The sequence below is a fragment of the Arachis hypogaea genome, chromosome 14 (assembly GCF_003086295.3).
Source record: "Arachis hypogaea cultivar Tifrunner chromosome 14, arahy.Tifrunner.gnm2.J5K5, whole genome shotgun sequence".
NCBI classification, from domain to species: Eukaryota; Viridiplantae; Streptophyta; class Magnoliopsida; order Fabales; family Fabaceae; genus Arachis; species Arachis hypogaea.
The window spans coordinates 28,555,471-28,578,670 of NC_092049.1; the positions used below are offsets into that span (position 1 = coordinate 28,555,471).

Consider the following 23,200-nt stretch of genomic DNA (forward strand, 5'->3'; position numbering starts at 1 on the left):
TATTAGCTACTTATGTAAGAAGTCTTGTATATAAATATATGTTTGTTTGTTTTCAAGATAAAGTAATTTTCTGGTTTTCAAAGAAATCAGTGATACGATTTCGAGTCAAAGGCTCCTATTTTATTATTAAGTATATGAAGTAGTCGTAATACTTCTTACTATAAGAGTGGCACAGTCAGAAGCGTGACATTTAGGTAGTAAGAGTGTTATAGGGTGCGCCAGGTTAAAATTCTCCAAAAAGAAAAAGAAAAGTATAAAAATGAGAGAAAATCGAAAAGTAAATCTTTTTCTCGAAAGGAAAAGGTGTCATATGTCGCAATGGAGTCCTCGAGTGAGGAATCTGATTTTGAAACAGAGGTCGATTTGGCTGAATTGAAGAAAGGGTCACCTTATGTTTGTTCTTTACTTAAGAAAATCTCGAATGTTGATAAATCGAATGATTCGAAACATAAGAGTGGGAAAAATATAGTTTTGATATTTTGAAATCAGATCAAATATTTGATGTGTTGCTACAAGATAAACAGTTAATCTTGCCAGAGGGCAGGACACTGCTTTTAGTAAAAGATTTAAAGGGGAAACCTTACTGTAAATTTCATCAACCAACTAACCATTTGACTAATAATTGTGTCTGTTTCAGAGACTTGATACAAGAAGCAATCATGGAATGAAGGTTGAAATTTGATGAGGGAACGAAGGAGATGAAGGTTGATTCCAATCCCTTCGACGCCAGAACTAGTTTTGCTGAACCATATTTTGGTGTTAATATGGTTGATTTTTCTTATGATTTCGATAATGCTCTAGGAGACTTCGAAACTAATGTTCGAGTAGTTTATCCCGAAGTTGGTGATGGGATTTTGGATTTCTTAATGCAACAAAAATTGAAAGATCGAGAAGTATCTTTGTGTCCTTGATATAATGCAGTTTTCGATGCTGAAGCTGAGGCAATTTTTGAGAAAGAAGGAATGAAGAGAGAGTTGGCTCATAAAGAGGAACAAGTTCGATAGAGACAACCGACTCGAAGAGTGGAGGGACAGAATTCTGGTGTTCTTCAAAAGAAATATTTTTGCACCTTTGAGCCGTTCACAAGCTGTAGGTGTACAATAGATACGAAATTGCCAAGAATTTTGTAATAGAGATGCACACTACCGGCGTAACCCACAATGGGGTCATCGAGGTTTTCCTTGGGGATGTTATCCTTATTTCCAGGGTTGAGCCAGAGGAAACTAAAGAGGAAGGAGTGGACGTCAGGTACAGAGGATATCTCAAGCTGATAGAGCCAAGGGGGCAACTCCTTCTGCTCATTCCTGAGTAGTATTCCTGGCTGATAGGGAAATAATCCCGAAAGAGATGCCGTCTCCTACTAAATTTGGCAAAAGGAAGGCTGTGATGGTGGCCCCAGAAGTTAGCAAAGAGAAAGATGCTAAATTAGATGAAGAGTATTTTGAAGAAGGTGACAATGAGATGGTAAGTACCATTTCAATTATTCCTACTGAGTATCTCGAAGAGTATGAAGGGAATCCGAACGAAGATTATGATGTAGAAGATGAGAAGATCTTTTCATTCATTTGATATGAGGATGAATTAGGCTATTTCCAGAGGCCTACTGAGAAACAAAAGTCCCATCTTCGTCCGCTATATATAACAGCTTCTATGAGCAGAATCAGTGTAAACAAAGTTCTGATTGATGGAGGAGCGGCAATAAATTTGTTGCCAGAAAGAATGTTAATAAAAGTGGGGAAGCATCCTGATGATTTGATTCCTACCAATATTTCTGTAACGGATTATAGCAGAGTATCTACTCCTACGAAAGGGTGGTAACTCTTAGTGTGCGAGTTGGAAGTTCTTATCGAAATACTGTCTTTATGGTTGTATCTTCGAAGGCCAGTTACAATGCGTTATTGGGATGCGATTGGATTTATGGTGTCGGGGTTATACCGTCCAATGTGAATCAAAATGTCCTTCTTTGCACAGATGAAGGAAAACCCAAAATAATCAAGGTAGATTCGAATTTATATGTTGAGCAATTGCATGTTGACTCGAAGATATATAATAATAAGTTAAAACTGTTAAGTGTCGACAGGGTACTCAATTCTTTCAATTGTGAAGCTTGTTTCTTGACTTCGAAAGGATTGAACGTGAAGCTTCATCGTCCACAACTTGATATTTCCCTAACTAGTTAGGAGTGATAGGTTGCGTAGGTGGTGGTTCGAAGACATCTCTCGATGACTGCTGAACAAGATGTCTCGAATTACCTGGTAACTTTGAATAATTATATAGATAGTTTCCATTCTGTTGAAAATTAAGGTGATTCTACTAATGAAGTCGAATCATGTAGGAATTTCAATTCAGATATTTCATTAAGTAGGACAGATTTGATTCCTTCAATCGAATTTAGGCATAGTTTAGGTTCTTATTGTTTTTATGTTCCTTGTAGTGTTATCTGTCAGGCTTCTTTCGATATAGCTAAAGCTCATTGTACTGAAAATGATTCAATTGATGATTTGGTTAATAATAAAGTTTGTTTCATTTCAAGTGAGCTTATTGATTTATCTTTTGATTGTATTTATGATTTGGAGCCTTTGGGTTTCGAGAAATATTCAATAAAAGATGATGACGTGACAAAAGGTTTCGAGTCGCAAGATCCTCTTGAAGAAGTTAATTTGGGATCTAATGGTTACGTTCGACATACTTATGTTTGTAAGAAACTTGATGAGCCATTTCAAACAAAGTTGTTGAGTCTTTTAATTGAATAGAAAGACTGTTTTGCTTGGGATCATCATGAGATGCCTGGTCTTGATCGTTTTCTTGTAGAACATCGATTAGCATTGAAACTGTTTGCTAGGCCAATAAAGCAAACACCACGACGCTTTGCTCCTAAGATCAATCAGAAAATTAAAGAAGAGATTGAACAATTGATTAAGGCAAAATTCATTCGAACTGCTCATTATGTAGAATGGGTATCAAATATTATTTCAATAATGAAAAAGAATGGAAAGCTGTGAGTATGTATTAATTTTTGAGATTTAAACAATGCTACTCCAAAAGATGAATACTTTACGTCCGTAGCAGATATGTTGATCGATTCTGCAGCAGGCAATGAAATCTTAAGTTTTACGGATGGTTCTTTGGAATATAACCAAATCTTCATTGCTGAGGATGATGTATCAAAAACTGCCTTTCGATGTCCTGGGGCATTAGGAACATATTAATGGGTAGTAATGCCTTTTGGTAAATGCTAGTGCAACATTCCAACGCGCCATGAATACCATTTTTCATGAGTTTATTGGGAAGTTCATGGAAGTTTATATTGATGATGTTATGGTTAAATCAAATTCGATAAACCAACATCTCGATCATTTAAGGCAGGTATTTAATACAATGCGTAAAAAAGGGTTGAAAATGAATCCTTTGAAGTGTGCATTTGGTGTGTCTGGAGGAAATTTCTTGGGGTTTATTGTTCATAAGAAAGGAATTACTATTGATCAAAATAAAGCTAAAGCAATTCTAGATTTTCCTCCTCCAGAGTCGAAAAAGGAAGTACAATATTCCCATGGAAAGGTTAATTACCTTCGACGGTTCATATCAAACCTTTCTAGCCAAACTCGAATCTTTCCATCTTTAGTTAAGCTTAAATATGAGTCACAATATGAATAGACAGAAGAACATAAAAAATTGTTTGAATCAGACAAAGTTTACTTGTCCAAAGCACCAGTGATAGCGATGGTCCATTCCCATGAGCCTTTGAAATTGTATATTGCAGCATCTACGAATATTATTGAATGCATGTCGGCTCAGGATAATAAGGAAGGATGTGAGAGAGCCATCTATTATCTAAGTAGAGTGCTAACTGATATCGAGACAAGATATTCTCCCATTGAAAAGTTGTGTTTGTCTTTGTATTATGCTTGTACAAAGTTGAAATGTTATATGGTTGCAAAAACTGTAAAAGTAATTGCACAGACAGATTTGATTAAATACATGTTATCTTATCCTATGTTAAGAGAACAAGTAGAAAAGTGGATGCTTGCTTTAACGGAGTTCGATTTGCAATATGTGCCAGCTAAGGCTATGAAAGGTTAGGTCATTACAGATTTTCTAGTAGATCGACTGAACAATCTCAATGACCAGGGGGCAAATATGGTCAATGTAGTTTTCGATTGTTGGAAACTGTATTTTGACGGTTCGAAACACAAGGATGGTGCCGGAGTTGGAATTTTGATTATTTCTACAGAAGGTACCCCATTAGAATTTTTTTTTTTGAATTAAAATATCCTTTTTCGAATAATGTCGTTGAATATGAGGCTTTAATATTGGGTTTAGAAAATTTGATTAGTAAAGGAGCATTAGATGTTCAAATCCTTAGGCATTTCCAATTGGCATTGAAACGGTTATCAAAAGAGTTTAAGTGTAATAACAAGTTACAAAAGTATTTATCAATAGCATGGGAGTTGTTAGTGTCTTTTTGAAAAGCATCTTTGGTTCATATTCCGAGGATTCATAATGAGATTACTAATGAGTTGGCTCAAATTGTATCAAAATATAGAATACTCCCTGAAACTTTGAAGAAGTTGGCAAAGTTCGTCAAATTTTGATACCTATTGAAGAAAGAGAGGTTTTGATTCTGGATGAATGGGATGATAATGATTGGAGAAAAATAATTGCAGAGTATTTGAAAAATCTGAATATTCGGGTGGATCGAAAAGTTAAGTTAAAAGATATGAATTTTGTATTGATGGCTGATGAATTTTACAAGAAAGGCGTCGATGATAGCCTTTCCAGATGTTTAGGTCAATCGGATATAGATATTGCCCTTGGAGAATTCCATAAAGGTATATGTGGTGCTCATCAAGATGGAATGAAAATGAAATGAGCACTCCAAAGAGATCGAGTGTATTGGCCTTCTATGATTAAAGATTGCATCGATTATGCAAAAGCATGCCAGGAGTGTCAACGACACGGAGTGATACAACAGATTCTAGCCTCTGAATTACATTCCATTATTAAACCATGGCCATTTCGAGAATGGGCTTTGGATTTGATTGGAATAATACACCCACCTTCATCGAAGAATCATAAATTTATCCTAGTGGCAATTGATTATTTTACAAAATAGGTAGAGGCTGTTCCTTTGATAGAAGCAGGTCAAAACAAAATTATTGATTTCATAGAGTAATGGAAAAATTGTTGAAAACCCTTGTGAACCTTCTTACTATCAAAGAAAATTGAGGTGGAACCTGGAATTCAAGAGAAGAACTTAAGATGTCAAACAAAAGGTTATTTAAATCACTCTATGCAACCCATTCGTCAGTAGTATGGGTCAATAGCCTAAAAACAGAGGTTAATTGCTCGAGAGTTGTAGGAGTAAGATTTGCAGAGAGAGTTGGAGTTGGAAAATCCTTTGTGATCGGACTCGAGACAGGAATTTCTTCTTCTTGAAAAATTTAGTCAAGATGGCTACAAGATTAGCCAAGTCAGCATATGGAAGATCAGAGGTTGTGGCTGGAACTTCCTTTGAACGAACAGGGCATTGTGAAGAAGATGATTGGGTTGATTCTATTGGACTTGGAGGATGTTGAGGAGAAGGTATGGTTTCTTTGGTTTCTCGAAAAGGTGCGTTGAGGGTTTGTGAAATCGAGGAGTTAATAATAAGGTTGAAATTAATGGGAGAAGAAGGAGCAGAATTGTTCATAGCTTGAACAGAAGGAGATTTTTCTTGGCTCCGATCCACCAGATTTTGTTCTTCAACATTCGATGGGGGAATAACTTGGATGGGATCGGCCATGACAATGATTGCATGAGTAGAGGAATGAGGTTCCTGAAGTCCTAATTCGTGTTGGGCTCCTTGCTTTTCCGGTTCGACTTGTGCAATCGATGAGGAGGGAACAGATTGAGCAGCCTTCCTAGCCTTTGTCATGATAGAAATGTTTATAAGTAAAAGAATTCGAAATTGATGAAAATAGGTTAAATTGGTGAAACAGTTGTACCTGAGCAGGTTTGCTAGGTTGGAGATGTGGGAATGAAGAAGTCTCTGAGGAGTCATCTAAATCAGAACCATCGGAGGATGAGGAAAAAATGTTTGGTTGGGATGGTTGTTGACTCTCATCGGAAGTGCTTTCACTTGATTGTGGTTTCTGAGTTAAAGATTGAATAATTCAATGCAAAGTTTGTTAAAATATATATGGATAATGATAAAAGTTTGATAGAAAGAATCGATTAAGAGTTTACCTTTACAGATTTGGAGGTTCTGGTCGAAATTTTTTGGACTTCTTGTTTTGGTTGTTTGGGTTTTACAGAAGCTTCGATTTTCCTTTTTGGAGCTTTTTGGGTGAGGCTTCAGTCATCTAGAGAGTTATAATCGCAAATTCTTTGATTTCATCCAAGGTACGATTGTATCGAGAGTAGTAATTGTTCCACCACTCGATGAAAGATTTGGTAACAAAGGCACTGCGAACATAAGATAAATGAGAATAGTTACCTTGATGTATATGGTTGACATCGAGACATCCTTGAATGTCTTTTTTTTTATTTGAATTTGAAATGACAAAGAGCATTGTCTTTTCGAGGAACATGTGATGGAAGAGTTTGGGAGAAGCCCATTTATCTTGCAATGTAATGAGGAGAATGGAGGGTTACTTTAAATTGCTCTTTCTTGTATTGAGGTATTTCTATCGAAAATACCTGTACAACAAGGAAATTGGCCCAAGTGGCATTGGCTACCTCATTATCTTCATCGTCATAAGGGAAAAAGAGATGTTCAAACCAAGCTGGTCCGCAACCTCGACGTAAGAAGGGGATAAACGTTAGTTCTTCATTCTGAAAGCTTTTACATGAATGAAGTAGTGAGAATACAGCTCAAAAAAGGTCTTCGGTCGAATTGACATCCTTGAAATTTGGTTGAAAGGGGACTAATCGAAAGCCTTCGACGTGTTACTTTTTTGAAGTGTTTCCCCCATTTTGTTTCACAAATTTTTCGAAAATGGCATTTAGCCAGATTTGTAAGAGACAAAGGGGATAACTCACACTAATCGAGGATCTATTTCGAAGACAGTCAACTAAGTGCCCCCATTTCATCATATAAATGCCCCAAGTTTAACTAGGCCAAGTTGAACTTGTAACCCTCATGGAGTAAGGCATCCAGTAGAAGGAACAATTTTTGTATTTGAATGCTCCTTGAACAGAAGACAATGGCATTTAACCAATAATATAAGAAAGCAACCTTTCTTCATCCGTTGCAGGATCATCTCCATGGCCCATATTACTGTTGATGAAATCACTATAAGAATTTTTGTGAATTATCTTATAGGATTTTGTAGGTTTGGTATCGAATGTTGCATCGGGATAGTTTGTCGAAAGTCTAGTAATGGCGGCAACATCAAATAGTGTGGCCCCACCATCCCGCAAGGAAGGTGAAAATTGTTAGTGGTCTTATTCCAGAAACACAATGCAGCTCTAATCATCCAGTGATGAGTAGTGGGTGTGAAGTAAGAGAGACGAAGAAGATCATGAATACCCTATGCTCTCCAAATATTACCTTTTGCTGGTTCGACGCATTGATACCAGGCAAGGAAGTCAGTATTTCGAGAGGTGATCTTAGGGTTGTTTCTGAAGGATTTCTTGTGATCGATGAAGGGAGCAATGAAAATGTCCTACTTGACAAGTGAATCTTCTTCTTCGGCACTTGGAAAGAAATGGACATTCTTTTTAGTATGCTCTAGAATCTATAAGGGGCCAACAAAACAGCAAGTCTCGTCTTCAGCACTGAAAGGGATGAGAATCCTTTTTTTAGAAGGCAAGCTTTTAGGATCCTCAATGATAATATCATAGAATCAAGTTAATATTTGCAAATCAGACTATTCAAAAGTTTTGGTGGTGGTGTGTTTGCCTTTGTCTTGAGTAGATAAAATTTTTGGAACAGAGGAAGAAGCCATTGATAGGAGTGTAAAGAAATTCTTAAGGATCGATTTGGTTACAAAGAGGAGAATTTGCACAGAAGAATTCAGAAATAGAAGGTAAAAGAATTTTTTGAAAAGAAAGGTGAAAGTTAAGCAAGATTAGTAGAGAACTGAGAGAAAACACTAAAGTGATTAGAGTGTATACACTTTCGGTGAAGGTTCGATGCTCGATTCTTTGTTTTTGGCTTTCACGAACTTTCTTCTTGCAAGCCTAATTGTACTTCATTGTGAAATTTGAATTAGTGGAATCCAGTATATTTTTTCTTGGAAGAATTTATTTACTTTTAACCAAGTAGGTAAAAGCATTTAGCATGTAGTTGCATTCATATAGATAAGTTGCATTGTGTAAGTCTCACAATTTTTCCTTCACTCTTTTGGTTCCCTTGAGTTTAGTATGAGGACATGTTAATGTTTAAGTGTGGAGAGATTTGATAAACCACTATTTCATGGTATATTTTGGATTGAATTGAGTGGGTTTTGTCAACTATTCTCACACTTATTCATGTAAATTGCATATTTTTAAGTTTTCTTCCTAATTTTGTGCTATGATTGAAAACATGCTTCCTAGGCCTTTAAATTGCTAATTTTTAATCCTCTGTTATTATCATTCGATGCCGTGATATATGTGTTAAGTGATTACAGGATTTATAGATCAGGAATGGCATAAAGCATAAAGAGGAAGCATGCTAAAGTGGAAGGAACACAAGAATTTGAAGATTTGAGAAGTTGGAAGCGACGTGCACGCATGGCTGAAGCGTACACGTGATCAAGCAATCTTCCAAGCGACGCGTACGCATGGCTGAAGCGTACGCGTGACCAGGAGCGTCGTCCACTGACGCGTACGCGTAACCTTGTGCAGAGCCCACCAACGCGTACGCATGGCTGACGCGTACGCGTGACGAGCATTACGTGCTGCAATTAAAGGAATACGCTGGGGGTGATTTCTGGGCTGATTTTGGCCCAGTTTCAAGCCCGAAAATGCATACTAGAGGCTGGGATGGAGCTGAGACTGGACACATTTTTCACTTTAGCTTAGTTTTTTAGTTTTGAATTCTAGTGAGAGAAACTCTTACTTCTCTCTTAGGTTTTTGGTATTCTTAGTTTTACTTTCACTTAGATCTTGAGAGAAATTGCTGTTACTTTCATTTTCTAGTCATTTTCCTTATAGTTTTCTTCTTTAATTTTTTTAGTACTCTTTTCTATTTCGTTAATTGAATTCATATTTGGATCTTGTTACTATTGAATTTTGTTAATTCATTGAGTTATTTCCATATTAATTGTTATTGCTTATTTTGTTCTTGTTAATTATTTTCAGTGGTAATTTGAATTGGATTATTTTCTAGTTTTTATCATGTTTTTTTTATTTTTGCTCACCAAGTGTTTGAGAAAATGTCATCCAATATCATGGAATAGATTTCCTTGCTTGGTTTGGGATTGAGTAATTGGATCCACTTGAATTGTTATATTCAAGTATTGATTGGTAACTGAATATTGTTAATTAGCTTGAAACTCACCAACTCTAGTTCTTCTTTATGAAGTGACTAGGACTTGTGAGCTAAAGTTAATCGTTTCACTTAACTTTTCTTCAATCGTTAGAGGATAACTAAGTGAGAGCAATGAGCTTTTACCATCACACTTGGGCAAGACAATAAGGATAGAAATTCTGATTCTCGCCCCGAACCAAGGCCTTTTTATATTGATTAATTACCAACTCTTGCTAGTTAACTGTTGCTCTAATTTTCTAGTTATTTATTTTTCTTGTTCTCAACTTCAAAAACCTCTAGGAAAATCATAACCAATATTTTACATCTTGTGTCAACTCCTAGGGAAACAACTCGGGATTCTACTCTCAGATATCGAATTTAATTGTGACACACCTTTTAACTCTGACTAGTGGAAATCTCGTCAGTTAAGACTATACGCACGACGTTGATTTGGAAGAAAACTTTTTGGTAATCTTGACCGACATTTATCCGCTTGCAAGTTTTGGCGCCGTTGCCGGGGAGTTACATATGTGTGCTAAGTTATTGGTTGGTGTAAATATATTCATATTTGCATAATTACATCTTTTATTTGTGTGCTTTTTGGTTATTAGTAGTATTTATTAGTTATTTTGATTAATATATTTTATTTCCATGAGTTCTATATTTCTTTTATTGAATGACGTGTTCGTTACCAGATCCGAGCTTAGCCCCATTTGATTCTGAAATTGAAAGAATCGTTTCACTTATTACCCGAGGTTGAATCCAAAGCGTCATTTGAGGAAGAAACTAAATCCTTTCCCACTATATCTATTGACACCTCTTCCATTGATTTAGGTACCGATACTATGGCCGCTCCTAGAAGAATCACTCTGAAGGAGGTGAGAGCTTCGGATTTTACTCTTCAACCATTTCAAGCGTGTCATCCGAACTTGAATGCATATTTTGAGCTAAAGACCTCATTGATTAATCTACTTCCTAAGTTCCACGGTCTACCCGCTCAAGATCCCATCAAGCACCTTAGAGACTTCCAAACGGCTTGTTCAACTGCTAGGCGATATGGTGCGGATGAGGTTGCCATTTGGTTATATGCCTTTCCATTTTCTCTTGAAGGAAGGGCAAAGGAGTGGTTCTACACTCAACCCGAGAATGTTGTCACTAATTGGGATTTGCTTAGAAGAGAATTTTTGGATAAGTTCTTCCCACCGGAGGTCACGGATAGATTGAGGAAGGAAATCTCTTGCGTCATTCAAGGTGAATTAGAAATTCTCTATGACAATTGGGAACGTTTCAGGAAGCTCTTTAATTCGTGCCCCCATCACATGATTAACGAGTTGGTACTTATTAGTTACTTTTTCCAAGGCATGAAGCCTCAAGATAAGATCCTTTTGGATGCTTCGAGTAATGGCTCTTTGACAAAGTACAAGACGGCGACGGAAGCGTGGAAACTTATCACTGATTTAGCCGAATCTACTCAACATGCAAGGCACAGGAATAATCATCCCAAAGCTATTGCGGAAGTTTCCTCTAGTACTGAGTCTGCCCTCACCAAGACTTTGAGAGAGATGACCAATATTCTCAAGCAACTCCAACTCAATCAACAATAATCTGCACCTCCTCCACAACAACAATGTCAATAGTTAGTCCCTCAGAGAGTGTGTGGGATTTGTGCTTGCTATTCTCACTATACCGATGAATGTCCACAAATCCAAGAGGACAACACCTTGGCGGCTACCAATGCTTATTACAACCGTCCAAATAAAGGGTACTATCAACAAGGCGGTAACTATAATTAGGGTGGTAACTACAACCAAGGTTGGCAAGACAATCCCAATCAAGGATGGAGAGACAACTACAACTAAGGAGGAAGAGACAATGGTGGAAGCCAAAGGTGAAATAATAATTACCAACAAAATCGGTATCAACAAAACCCTCATTACCAACAACAAAACCAAAGTCAAAGGTACCAACCACCTTCCCAAAGGCAAGCTCAAATCACCCAACCACAAGCCCCACAAATTACCTATCTTTCTTCTTCCTCCAACTAAGATGAAACGCTTCGCTCTCTTCTTCAAAGGCAAAAAGAGCTTCAAGCCACAGTTGCCTCTAGCATCACCGGTCTCACCTCGACCATCCAAGCTCTTATATCCTGTATGGAACCACTGACAAACCCCAATTTGAGGATTTATCTTGTGATGATTTCAGGGGTTTTATCAATGATTCCACACACTTTCTATATGAAAATACAAGATTTTGCATTCCTTTCCTAGTTGCGCCTCATGAATGAAAACATGCTTATTTCGCACTAAAATAGATACATTTCTAATCTTCTCTTGATGCCATTCGATGCCGTGACTTGTGTGTTAAGTGGTTTCATGATATAGAGTAGGAATGGACCGAAAGAGAGAAGGAAGACGGGTACAAAGGAAGGAAGCATGAGGATTAAGCTTTGGAGGTTTCCGCATGGGCGCGTGCGCGCACCTTGCGCACCCGTGCGGATAGGGCAACGTGGAGCCAAAGCCAAGAGCCGGCTTGAGAAGCGGCTAAGCCAGGATCTTCATGGGCGCGTACGCGTACATCACGCGTCCGCGCACATTACAAGACGTCTCAATGGCGCGCGCGCGTGCCTTGCGCGTGCGCGCCGATTTGCGAATATGATTTTTTAAGAAGTCACGTGACTTAGGCATGGAGGCAGTTAAGGATCCCACTCTTGGAGAAACACCTTGGCGGGAAAAGCTTAAGAAGACCAAAGGAACAAGGGTTAAGGACACTTTTAGTTCATTTCTTCTAGATCTAGATATTTTTCCTTTTTTGGGGAGAAGAGAGAGTTAGTTACATTTTTTGGGAGAAGAAGAGGGAGATTCCAAGCTTCACTAGGGTTCATCCTCATCTAATTTCTGAACTTTCAATGACTTTTTGGTGAGATCCACTACAATTCTCACTCCACTTTGTTCATGTCATAGATTTTCTTCTCCAATTTCAAGTAGTAGATACAATTGATCAATTCTCATAGATCTAGAATTCAACCTTGTAATTTTGGATTTCATCTCTATTTTGGATTTTCATTGCTACTCTTTGAGACTTGTTAGATCTTTGTGTTGCAATACTTTCAATTTGACTTTTCTTCCCATTTTACTATGACTTTCCTTATTGCTCATCACATGTTTGATAAAATGACAACACTAGTTATGGAGTAGAATTTTTACACTTGGCATAGGGTTTGGTCCTTGGAAGAAGTTGAATAGTTGCATCAATAGTTGATTTGGAATTAGGGATTGCTAGTTGGCTTGGAGTGCACTAAAGCTAGATTCCCATAAGGTGAAGCTAGGACTTGTGACTCAAGTTGATTGCTTTCATTTGACCTCCCTCTACACCTAGGGGATAACTAAATGGAGCAAGGCCTAATTGTTGTCAACATTGAATGGACTATAAGGATAGGATTTCTAATGCCAACCCTAAGCCAAGTCTTTTGATAATTGATTGTTTGTTTCTCATTGCTTTGCTAAAACCTTCAAAGAATTCCAACAAAGCTTACTAAATCAATAAGATGCACACTTTGGCAATTCCAAGGGAGAACGACTCGGGAGACTAGTACTCTCGGATATAGATTGTAGATTTGTTTGATGAAGGATTTTGCGTCGGTTTAGACTATACTACGATTGATCATTTGATAATTTCTATACCGGCAAAAATTCATTTGTCAAAATGGCGCCGTTGCCGGGGATTTTGCTTAGTGTGCCATGTTATTGTTTTGGATTAAGTGTGTATATATGTACATAGTTGCACTTCATTGTAAATTGCTCAATTGACTAACTCCTCATCGTTACAATGAATTCCATTTCCCCTTCATTGCATGACGCGTTCACAACCGAATCCGAGCTTAGCCCCTTTTGATCCGGAAATAGAACGAACTTTGTTTCATATTAGACAAGCTCGGAGGCGGCTAAGATTTGGAAAAGGTGAAGAGGTTTTCACCACCTCAACCACCTTACTAGAAGTGAACATTGAACCGTCACTCAAAGAAGGCATTAATCATACCCCCATCAATCTCACTAACAATTCTTCTTTTGTTTTAGGTACTAATACCATGGACGCTCCAAGGAGAGTTACCATCAAGGAAGCGGGTGCACCGGATTATGTCCTTCAACCCCTTCATGTAACTCACCCCAATTTGAATGCGAATTTTGAATTGAAGACCGCTTTGATCAATCTCCTACCCAAGTTTCACGGGCTTCCCGCACAAGACCCTATTCGACATCTCAAAGACTTCCACCGCATATGCTCGACTACTAGACGGGAAGGGTCCGATGAAGTTGCTATATGGTTGTTTGCTTTCCCTTTCTCTCTTGAGGACAAGGCCAAAGAATGGTTCTACACTCTCTCTAGTGAAGTTACCTCCGATTGGGACCTACTTAGAAGGGGGTTCTTGGATAAATTCTTGCCCCCGGAAAAGATGGATAGGCTAAGAAAGGAAATGTCTTGTATTGTGCAAGGTGAGACGGAACCACTCTATGAGTATTGGGAACGGTTTCGCAAATTACTAGATGCATGCCCTAATCACATGCTCGACACTCAAGTATTGCTTGGATACATATGTCAAGGGATGCGAGAGCAAGATAGAACCCTCTTGGACACTTCTAGCAATGGCTCTTTGTCCAAATATAAAACCGCGGAGGAGGCATGGCAACTTATCATTGACTTAGCCGAATCCAATCAACATATGAGGCGAAGAGTCAACCGTCCAAGGACCGTGAACGAGGTATCAACTAGTAGTGAAGCCACCGCTCTAACTCAATCCTTGAATGAGATAACATCCGTCTTGAGGCAACTCCAATTGAACCAACAACAACCACAACAACCTCAATCATATCAACAACACCCTCCACCATCTCAACAACACAACCAACAACAATTGGTCCCTCAAAGAGTATGTGGCATTTGCTCTTGCTACTCTCACTACACGGATGAGTGCCCAAACCTTCAAGAAGACAACACTTTGGCGGCCACCCATAATTTCTATGACCGCCCTAATCAAGGGTACTACCAAGGAGGTAATCCTAACCAAGGGCACCCTTATCAAGGAGGAGGTTACAACCAAGGAAGTGGACACAATAATCAAAATTGGAAAGACAATCATCAACAAGCAAATAGGGATAACAACAACAATGGAGGAGGTCAAAGATGGAATAACAACTCGCAAAATTTCTCACAAAACCGACCATACAACTTACAAAATCAACCATACAATCAACAAAACCCACAAAGAAACTACCAAACATATCAACCACCACATCAAAGACCACCACCCAACCAATCACAAGCTCCTCAACTCACATATGCAACCACCCCCTCCAACCAAGATGAAACACTCCGGACCATCATCCAAGGCCAAAAGGAATTACAAAACACACTTGCTTCCGGCCTCACCTCTACATTACAAGCTCTTCTTGCACGCATGGACACACCATCGACCCCCACTCCTCAACCCCCAATCCAAAGTGTCATTCCCTCTCAACCTCAACCAAATCCAAAAGGGGGCATCAATGCCATCACCCTTAGATCCGGTACACAACTAAAAGAGAAGGAAGCAAAGGACCCAAGTCCTATCACAACCGCCCAAGAGGAAGAGAGAATAGGTATAGAAGAGGTAGTGGAAGAGGAGACACCACAAGCCATAGTTGAGGATGAAGCCCAACCAACAAGGGAGACAACCAAGGCCAAAAGAACCTTGGAAGAAGAAATTGCTCAACCACTTCCATTTCTAACACTTGCAAAGAAGGCTAAAAAGCGCATAGAACTCGACCCCAAAATGGTAGAAATGTTCAAGAAAGTTGAGGTAACCATCCCCCTCTTTGATGCCATCCATCAAGTTCCTAGATATGCCAAATTCCTCAAAGATTTATGCATAAACAAGGATAGAATTCTTGAATTGGAAACCATCCCATTGGGGAGTTCTATTTCCGCTTTGATGGAAACATTACCGGAGAAGTGTGATGACCCAGGCCCTTGTATGGTCACTTGCACCGTCAATGGAGTTCAATTTAGAGATTGTATGTGTGACCTCGGAGCATGTGTTAGCATCATGCCGCTCTCCGTTTATCGGGTATTGAACTTGCCCCCACTAAAAAGGTCGACGGCAAGATTTGTCCTAGCGGATAAAAGCATAATAACCGTAGCGGGTGTTGCGGAAGATGTATTGGTGAATATAAAAGGGTTGGTGTTTCCGATTGACTTCTATGTCCTTGAAATGCCGTCAAGCGAAACCGAGAGAGCATCATCTATCCTACTTGGAAGGCCATTCTTGAGGACTTCTAGATTCAAGCTTGATGCTTACTCGGGGAACTACTCATTTGAAATAGATGGGAGAATTGTAAGCTTTAGCCTAGAAGAAGCAATGAAGCATCCACCGGAGAACCACTCTCTATTTCGGTGTGACCCAATCGATAACATAGTAGCCGAAGTGCATCTTGCAAAATTAGATGAGAAGTGCATGGTCAAAGAAGCAAATGAAGAGTCAAGCGAACTAAATACCACACACCATACAAACCATCCGGAAACTCAAACTTCAAAAAATGACAAGAAGATGGAATTGAAGCCACTACCACCTCACTTAAGGTATTCATACCTTGATGAAGCCCAAAAGCTACCCGTGATAATTGCACAAGAGTTAACTCCTCAACAAGAAGAAAAATTGCTAAATGTATTGAGGAAAAACAAAAGGGCAATTGGGTGGAGTTTGGCGGATCTAGTGGGAATAAGCCCCCAAGTATGCGAGCACCGCATATTTCTTGAAGAAGGAGCAAGACCGGTCCGACAACCTCAAAGGAGACTTAACCCAACCATTCTTGAGGTGGTGAAGAAAGAAGTCACTAAGCTACTTGAAGCGGACATCATCTACCCTATCTCGGATAGCGAATGGGTAAGCCCGGTCCAAGTAGTGCCAAAGAAGTCCGGAGTGACAACAATCAAAAACGAAAGTGGTGAACTTATAGCAACAAGAGTGCAGAATTCTTGGAGAGTATGCATAGACTACCGAAGATTGAATGCGGCCACAAGAAAAGACCATTTTCCACTACCATTTATCGATCAAATGCTTGATCGGTTAGCCGGTAAATCATACTATTATTTTCTTGATGGCTACTCCGGATACTTCCAAATTCATATTGCTCTAGAAGACCAAGAAAAAACTACATTTACTTGCCCCTTTGGAACGTATGCTTACAAGCGTATGCCATTTGGCCTATGCAACGCACCGGCAACGTTTCAAAGATGCATGATGAGCCTATTTGCGGACTTTCTAGAGCAATCAATGGAAGTTTTCATGGATAATTTTAGTGTGTATGGTGAGTCATTTGAGCATTGCTTAGGTAACCTTGAAAAAGTCCTAGAAAGGTGCACCAAAACAAACCTTGTCTTAAATTTTGAAAAATGTCATTTCATGGTCAAACAAGGCATTGTTTTGGGACACATAGTATCAAAGGAAGGCATCTCCGTAGATCCGGCAAAGATAAATGTCATATCCAGTTTACCTTACCCCTCCTCCGAGAGGGAAGTCCGTTCTTTTCTTGGACATGCAGGATTCTACCGGAGATTCATCAAGGACTTTAGCAAGGTGGCCTTACCTCTCTCTCGATTACTACAAAAAGACACCGAATTTGAGATGAGCAAGGAATGTATGGAAGCATACGACAAACTCAAGGTAGCATTGACACAAGCCCCTATTGTACGAGGACCCAATTGGACTCAACCCTTTGAAATCATGTGTGATGCTTCGAATTATGCGATAGGAGCCGCGTTAGCACAACGCGAGGGTAAGATCCCCTATGTCATAGCTTATGCTTCCAAAACATTAGACGGAGCCCAATCCAACTACACTACTACCGAAAAGGAACTTCTAGCTATTGTTTTTGCTTTGGACAAGTTCCGAGCCTATCTTCTTGGTTCCAAGGTAGTAGTATATTCGGATCACGCGGCACTAAAGTACTTGTTGGCAAAAAAGGAATCAAAACCGAGATTAATTCGTTGGGTGCTCTTATTACAAGAATTTGACTTGGAAATCAAAGATAGGAGCGGTGCCCAAAACCTAGTGGCGGACCATTTAAGTCGCCTCGAACACACAAAAGGCGACACCACTCCTATCAATGATTCCTTTCCTTTAGATGCTTTGCATGCAATCTCGGAAGTGGTTCCTTGGTATGCCCCAATAGCAAACTATTTGGTTTCACGCACTTTTCCTCCTAATCTCAACAAACACAAAAAGGATAAGCTGAAAAGCGAATCCAAATACTATATTTGGGATGATCCCTATTTGTGGAGGTGTGGAGCGGACCAAATAGTGCGACGGTGCATACCTCAAACCGAATTCCAAGCAATCTTGGACGCTTGCCATGCTTCCGAAGGAGGTGGTCACTACGGACCCCAAAGAACGGCAAGAAAAATCCTTGATTGCGGATTTTGGTGGCCAACTCTTCTCAAAGATGCTTCTCTCTATTGCAAATCTTGTCCCCAATGTATTAGGTTTGGAGATATTTCCAAGAAGGACGAAATTCCCCAACAAAATATGCTTTTTTGCGAAATCTTTGACGTATGGGGAATCGACTTCATGGGACCATTTCCAAATTCCAATGGCTTTCTCTACATCTTGCTAGCCGTCGATTATGTGTCAAAATGGGTGGAGGCAATCCCCACCCGAACGGATGACGCTAATGTTGTGTATTCTTTTGTGAGGAACAATATCATTTATCGCTTTGGCGCCCCAAGAGCAATCATAAGTGACCAAGGATCCCACTTTTGCAACAAAAGAATAGACGGCCTCATGAGAAAATATGGCATCATCCACAAAGTCGCCACGGCTTACCACCCTCAGACAAACGGCCAAGCCGAAGTCTCTAACCGGGAAATCAAGCATGTGTTAGAAAGGATTGTAAAGCCGAATAGGAAAGATTGGAGCATCAAACTCCCCGATGCACTGTGGGCCTATCGAACGGCTTACAAGACACCCATTGGCATGAGCCCCTTCCGGCTTGTATATGGTAAAGCATGTCACTTACCGGTGGAGATTGAACACAAAGCTTATTGGGCCGTAAAGGAGTGTAATACGAGCTTGGGTGGGGCCGGAGTAGAGAGAAAGCTTCAATTGGCGGAATTAGAATGTATGAGATTGGAAGCTTATGACAACTCTAGACTCTATAAGGAAAAGTTGAAAGCCATCCATGACAAGAACATTAGGAGAAGAGAATTCCAACCCGGTGACCTAGTCCTTCTCTACAATTCAAGGTTGAGATTACTACCCGGAAAGCTTAGATCAAGGTGGGATGGGCCCTACCAAGTGGAGAAAGTAGAACCTTATGGAGTCTACCACTTGCGCCACCCATCAAGCCCGGACATCTTCAAGGTAAACGGGCACCGTCTCAAATTGTATCATGGTGAGCAAAGAAAGAACGCCAAGGAATTTGAAGTGTTCCTCTTGAGGGATGCAACTCTTGAATAAACACTATAAGCTGCTGAAAGTCCAACTTAAGGACGTTAAACAAAAGTGCTAGGTGGGAGACACCCCACCATGGTAAGATCTTCCTTTGAGACTTGTACATAGACACTTGACTTCATGTTTGTTAGCTAGATTTTAATGACAACTCCCCTTCATTTGTTGACTTCATTTGCTATAGTGCTTAAGTGGCTGTATGGAGGGGGGGTTTGAAATGTCAAAAATGGTGTAACCACTTGTAAATTTAGAAAAACCCACCCCTCTGCGCGTGCGCGCACATGGCGCGTCCGTGCACATGGTCGAAATCTGCCAATCGGCGCGCAAGCGCACTGTGCGCGTCCGCGCCGATTGCCTTGCTGCCCCCTAGTACATTCTACAGAGAGTTAAGCCTCTCTCAAGCCTACACTAAGCCACCAGCCCAGCACCTCTGCCGCGTGCGCGCACCCGGTGCGCACGCGTCCATACAAAGCGAGCACGGAATGCGCGCGCGCGCCACAGCCGCGCACGCGCCCTTTCACTCTGCACTCCTCTCTGAGCCATTTCACAGAGAGTTGAGCCCCCTCCAGGCCCCTCTCGTGCCTGGGGCACAACCACGTGGACGCGTACGCGCACTGTGCGCGCGCGCGCCAACACACGCTAAAGCAATCTCTGGTACTTCGTCCAGAGAGTTATGCCACCCCTGTGCCTCTCCTGAGCCCCCAGCCCAAGCGCATGGACGCGCACGCGACATGTGCGCGCGCGCGCGCCCCTAGTCACCTTACTCCCTGCGCAAGCGCGCACCGCGCGCGCACCGCGCGCGCACGCGCCGATACTCGACGCCACCTTTAAGAAGGGCACACTGACCCCTTCATTCTCATTCCGCTTCTCTTCTTCTTCCACATCCTTCTCCATCTCACAAGGTATTATACTAGGCCCCCTCTTAGGCCAATAATCTCTTGTGGTTCTTATTCATTTAGTTGCACCATCTTTTAGGTAACTTCTTTCTTCCTTTTTTTTCTTCTTCTCTCTTTCTTCCTTCTTTCTCTAGTTACTCCCTTGGGATGTCTTTGTTCTCCCCTCTCTTTCAATCCCATTCTTCATGGGCATCTAGGCCCCAAACTCACTTACATGAGTAGATGAATAGTGTTGCTTACTTTTCTTGCACTCAATATGCATTATAATCATTAATAATGGATTGTGGAAAGTTACATTGCTCTCATTTTCACATAATCACATATTACTTGAGGGATGCACACCAAGTGTTCGATGAAAGGCACACTTGAATTTTGGACTTATTGTGACTACCTTGCCTCTCAACCAATCACTTTTGAGTGCATCCCCACTTTCCACAAACCATTCATCCCCATTTATGGTCCCTAAGGGTGTGTGCTTCTCATGCCTCTTCCTTGCATGCTTAAACTACCCTTGCACCACATGAAAATTATTTGCCTTGCTCTTCACACATTATCCTAGTTACGTGTTGCAGCTGTCATGTAACGAAGATACCCATATTCTATGGCATAACTTTCATTACATAGAGCTCATGTATCTCCACTTCTTTGGGTTTGATATTTTTCCTTTCTTGCTTCCACAGGATGGTCATCAAAAAGGACAACGGAAAAGGCCCCAAGAAGCCAGCTTCCAATAAAGCACGCCAAGAACTAACGGCGAGGCCCCTCCTGAAGAAGACCAAGGGCCCCGTTGACGTTCTAGAGAAGGACAACCCTCCTAAGGATTCAAACAAGTTTCCCAACCGTTACTGCGAACTTGTTTACTCCAGAATGATTGAAAGGAATTACCATCCGGAACCCCTCCTAGTCTTACCGGCTCACCTCAGTCCAATTGTGATGCCACAAATTGACCGGAGGCAATGGAGGTTCCTCTTGAGGCAACCAACGGAGGCCAATCTCTCTTGGGTGGTGGAATTTTACTCCAACTTCCACTCACCTCATCTCACATCCATATTTGTGCGCCGAAAACAAGTGTCGGTCACAGTGGAAGCCATCCGAGAAGTCCTTGGGATTGCACCGTCAACGGATGCATATGACGCCTACCAAGAAGTCTTGGCTACATGCGTTGACCGCGCATTCGATTGGAGCGCGATCCTCCGCGTCATTGCTTTACCCGACGCATTTTGGATTCGGGGGACCATAAAGCGAAGACCCAAGGGTTTAGATGTTCGCCACCTCACTCAAGAAGCCACGGCTTGGGCCCAAATTCTAGCTCACTACGAGCACACATGGGTCATCCATCACCACCGAGCTTGCCTTATTGATATGGTGCATCTTGACCGAGAAACCGGTCAACGTTCCGCATGCCATCCGCCAATCCATGGGGCGCATTCATGCCAAGGGAAATCTACCATTTCCCGCTTTAGTGACGGCATTAGTTGCGAAAGCCGGCGTCAACCGGGAGACTAAAGATAGGCGAACCTCAATACCGGTCGATGGTGATATCATTCCAACCAAGAGATGCCTCAAGCCTCCGGAAGTCACCAAGGACATTGAACTACCCACACCAACTGGCCACGCTACCACTTCATCTACATCACAAAAATCGGCCGCCCAACGCCTTGAAGACCTTCACAACAAATTAGACCGCTATGAGAGGCGTAACCAACGCCGCTATGCTCATGTGAAGAGGCTTCTAAGCATGATCACCCCACCAATGGAGGAACCCGATATCTCCACCTCCACCGCAACTTCAAGCGGAGATAGCAATGGCATTGGAGATGTGGCACACTCGGAGCTCAATCAACCAGCGCGCCTAACCTCTAGCACGGAGGACCGTGCTAAGTTTTAAGTGTGGGGAGGTCGGCCGACCGATCTCCGTAGGTAACATCTGAATAAATTAGGATAGGTTGCATGATTAGGTTTTAGTAGGATAGGTTGCATGATTAGGTCTTAGTTGGCACCATTCGCATGATAAGCCTGCTTGGTTGGAACAATGAAATTCTCTCTTAGGAAACCAACACTTTGGGGCAACCATGGCATTGCAAATTTTAAATGCTTTGATGCCAAAGTTGCATGAAGAATTATATTTTGGAACATGGTTTTGAGCTAAGAACACAAGCTTGTGAGATTTGAGCCTAATGGTGTGGTTACATCTTATAACCACTTATTTTTCCTTCTTGTGTGCATTATTCTCCTCCTATGATTGTGATCTTTGATTTGTTTGACTCTTTATGTCCATTATTTGGTGTATTCATGCATTTATATGATTGAGGCCATCATTTCATTAGCTCACTCACCCAAGTGGCCTTACCTTCTATCTTTCTTTGTTAGCCAAACTTGAGCCTACGATTAACCCACTTTGTTCTTAATTTAGCACATTACAAGCCTTAAAGCGGAAAACAATAAAAGTCCTTATTTGGATCTTTGATTAGCTTAGGCTAGTGTGTGTGAGTATTATGCAAGTGTGGGAACCTTGGGACATTGGGTGAATAAGAGGGTATTTTGTATTATTATTGAAATTATTGGGAATTGGGTACATACTCATGTATTGATCAAATGTAAAACCTCATGCATTGACGCTCTTGTATATAGAAAAAAAATAGAAAAAAAATTGAGAAAAACAATATGGAAAAGAAAGAAAAAAAATAAACTAAAGAAAAAGAAAAAAAAAAGAAAGAGGAAAAATAATGAAAAAGGGGACAAAATGCCCCAAAGTGAAGCTCAAGAGGAATCAATGCATAAGTATAGTGAGACGAAAAGAAAATACATGAGTATGTGGAAAAGTGAGGAATGAGTAGTTAGGTTAGCACTTAATTGTATAGGTCACTATATAGGTTAGGTGGGAAAGCTCAAGTTAATCAAAGATTCAAATCCTAAGTCCACTAGCCATATACGACCCTACCTTGACCCTAACCCCATTACAACCTAGGAAAAGACCTCATGATAATTGTATGCATGCACTGAATAATTGTTGATTGTTAGATGAAAAACAAATCTTGGAAAGCATGATTAGGGGAGAATTGAGAGAATAAACCCCAAACACCGAGTGATTAGAGTGCAAACACTTCCGACGAGGGTTCGATGCTCAATCCTTTGATTCCCGGCTCTCGCGAGCATTCCTCATGCAAGGTTGCACATATTGCATTTGATGCTTAGAAAGTGGCAAGTCCTATGCTTTGACCATCATTGTACCCCATGTGTTCGCATATGTCCTAAGAAGGCTAATTTGTTCCCAACCAAGTGGATAGTGGCACTAGTCATAGTTGCATGCATATAAGTAGGTTGCACTTCATGAGTCTTATACTTTTGCAACCCCTCGGTCTTCTGTGTTTCTTTGTATTTCTCTAAGCA

The 23,200-nt window shown here is 40.7% G+C and overlaps 1 non-coding gene across 1 annotated transcript; it reads right to left on the bottom strand.

Annotated features, from left to right (window-relative positions):
* Positions 1-10,653: 10,653 nt before the first annotated feature.
* Positions 10,654-10,757, bottom strand: LOC112745995 (small nucleolar RNA R71). Its single transcript, XR_003173896.1, has one exon. It is a non-coding gene; the product is annotated as a small nucleolar RNA R71 (small nucleolar RNA).
* Positions 10,758-23,200: the final 12,443 nt, after the last annotated feature.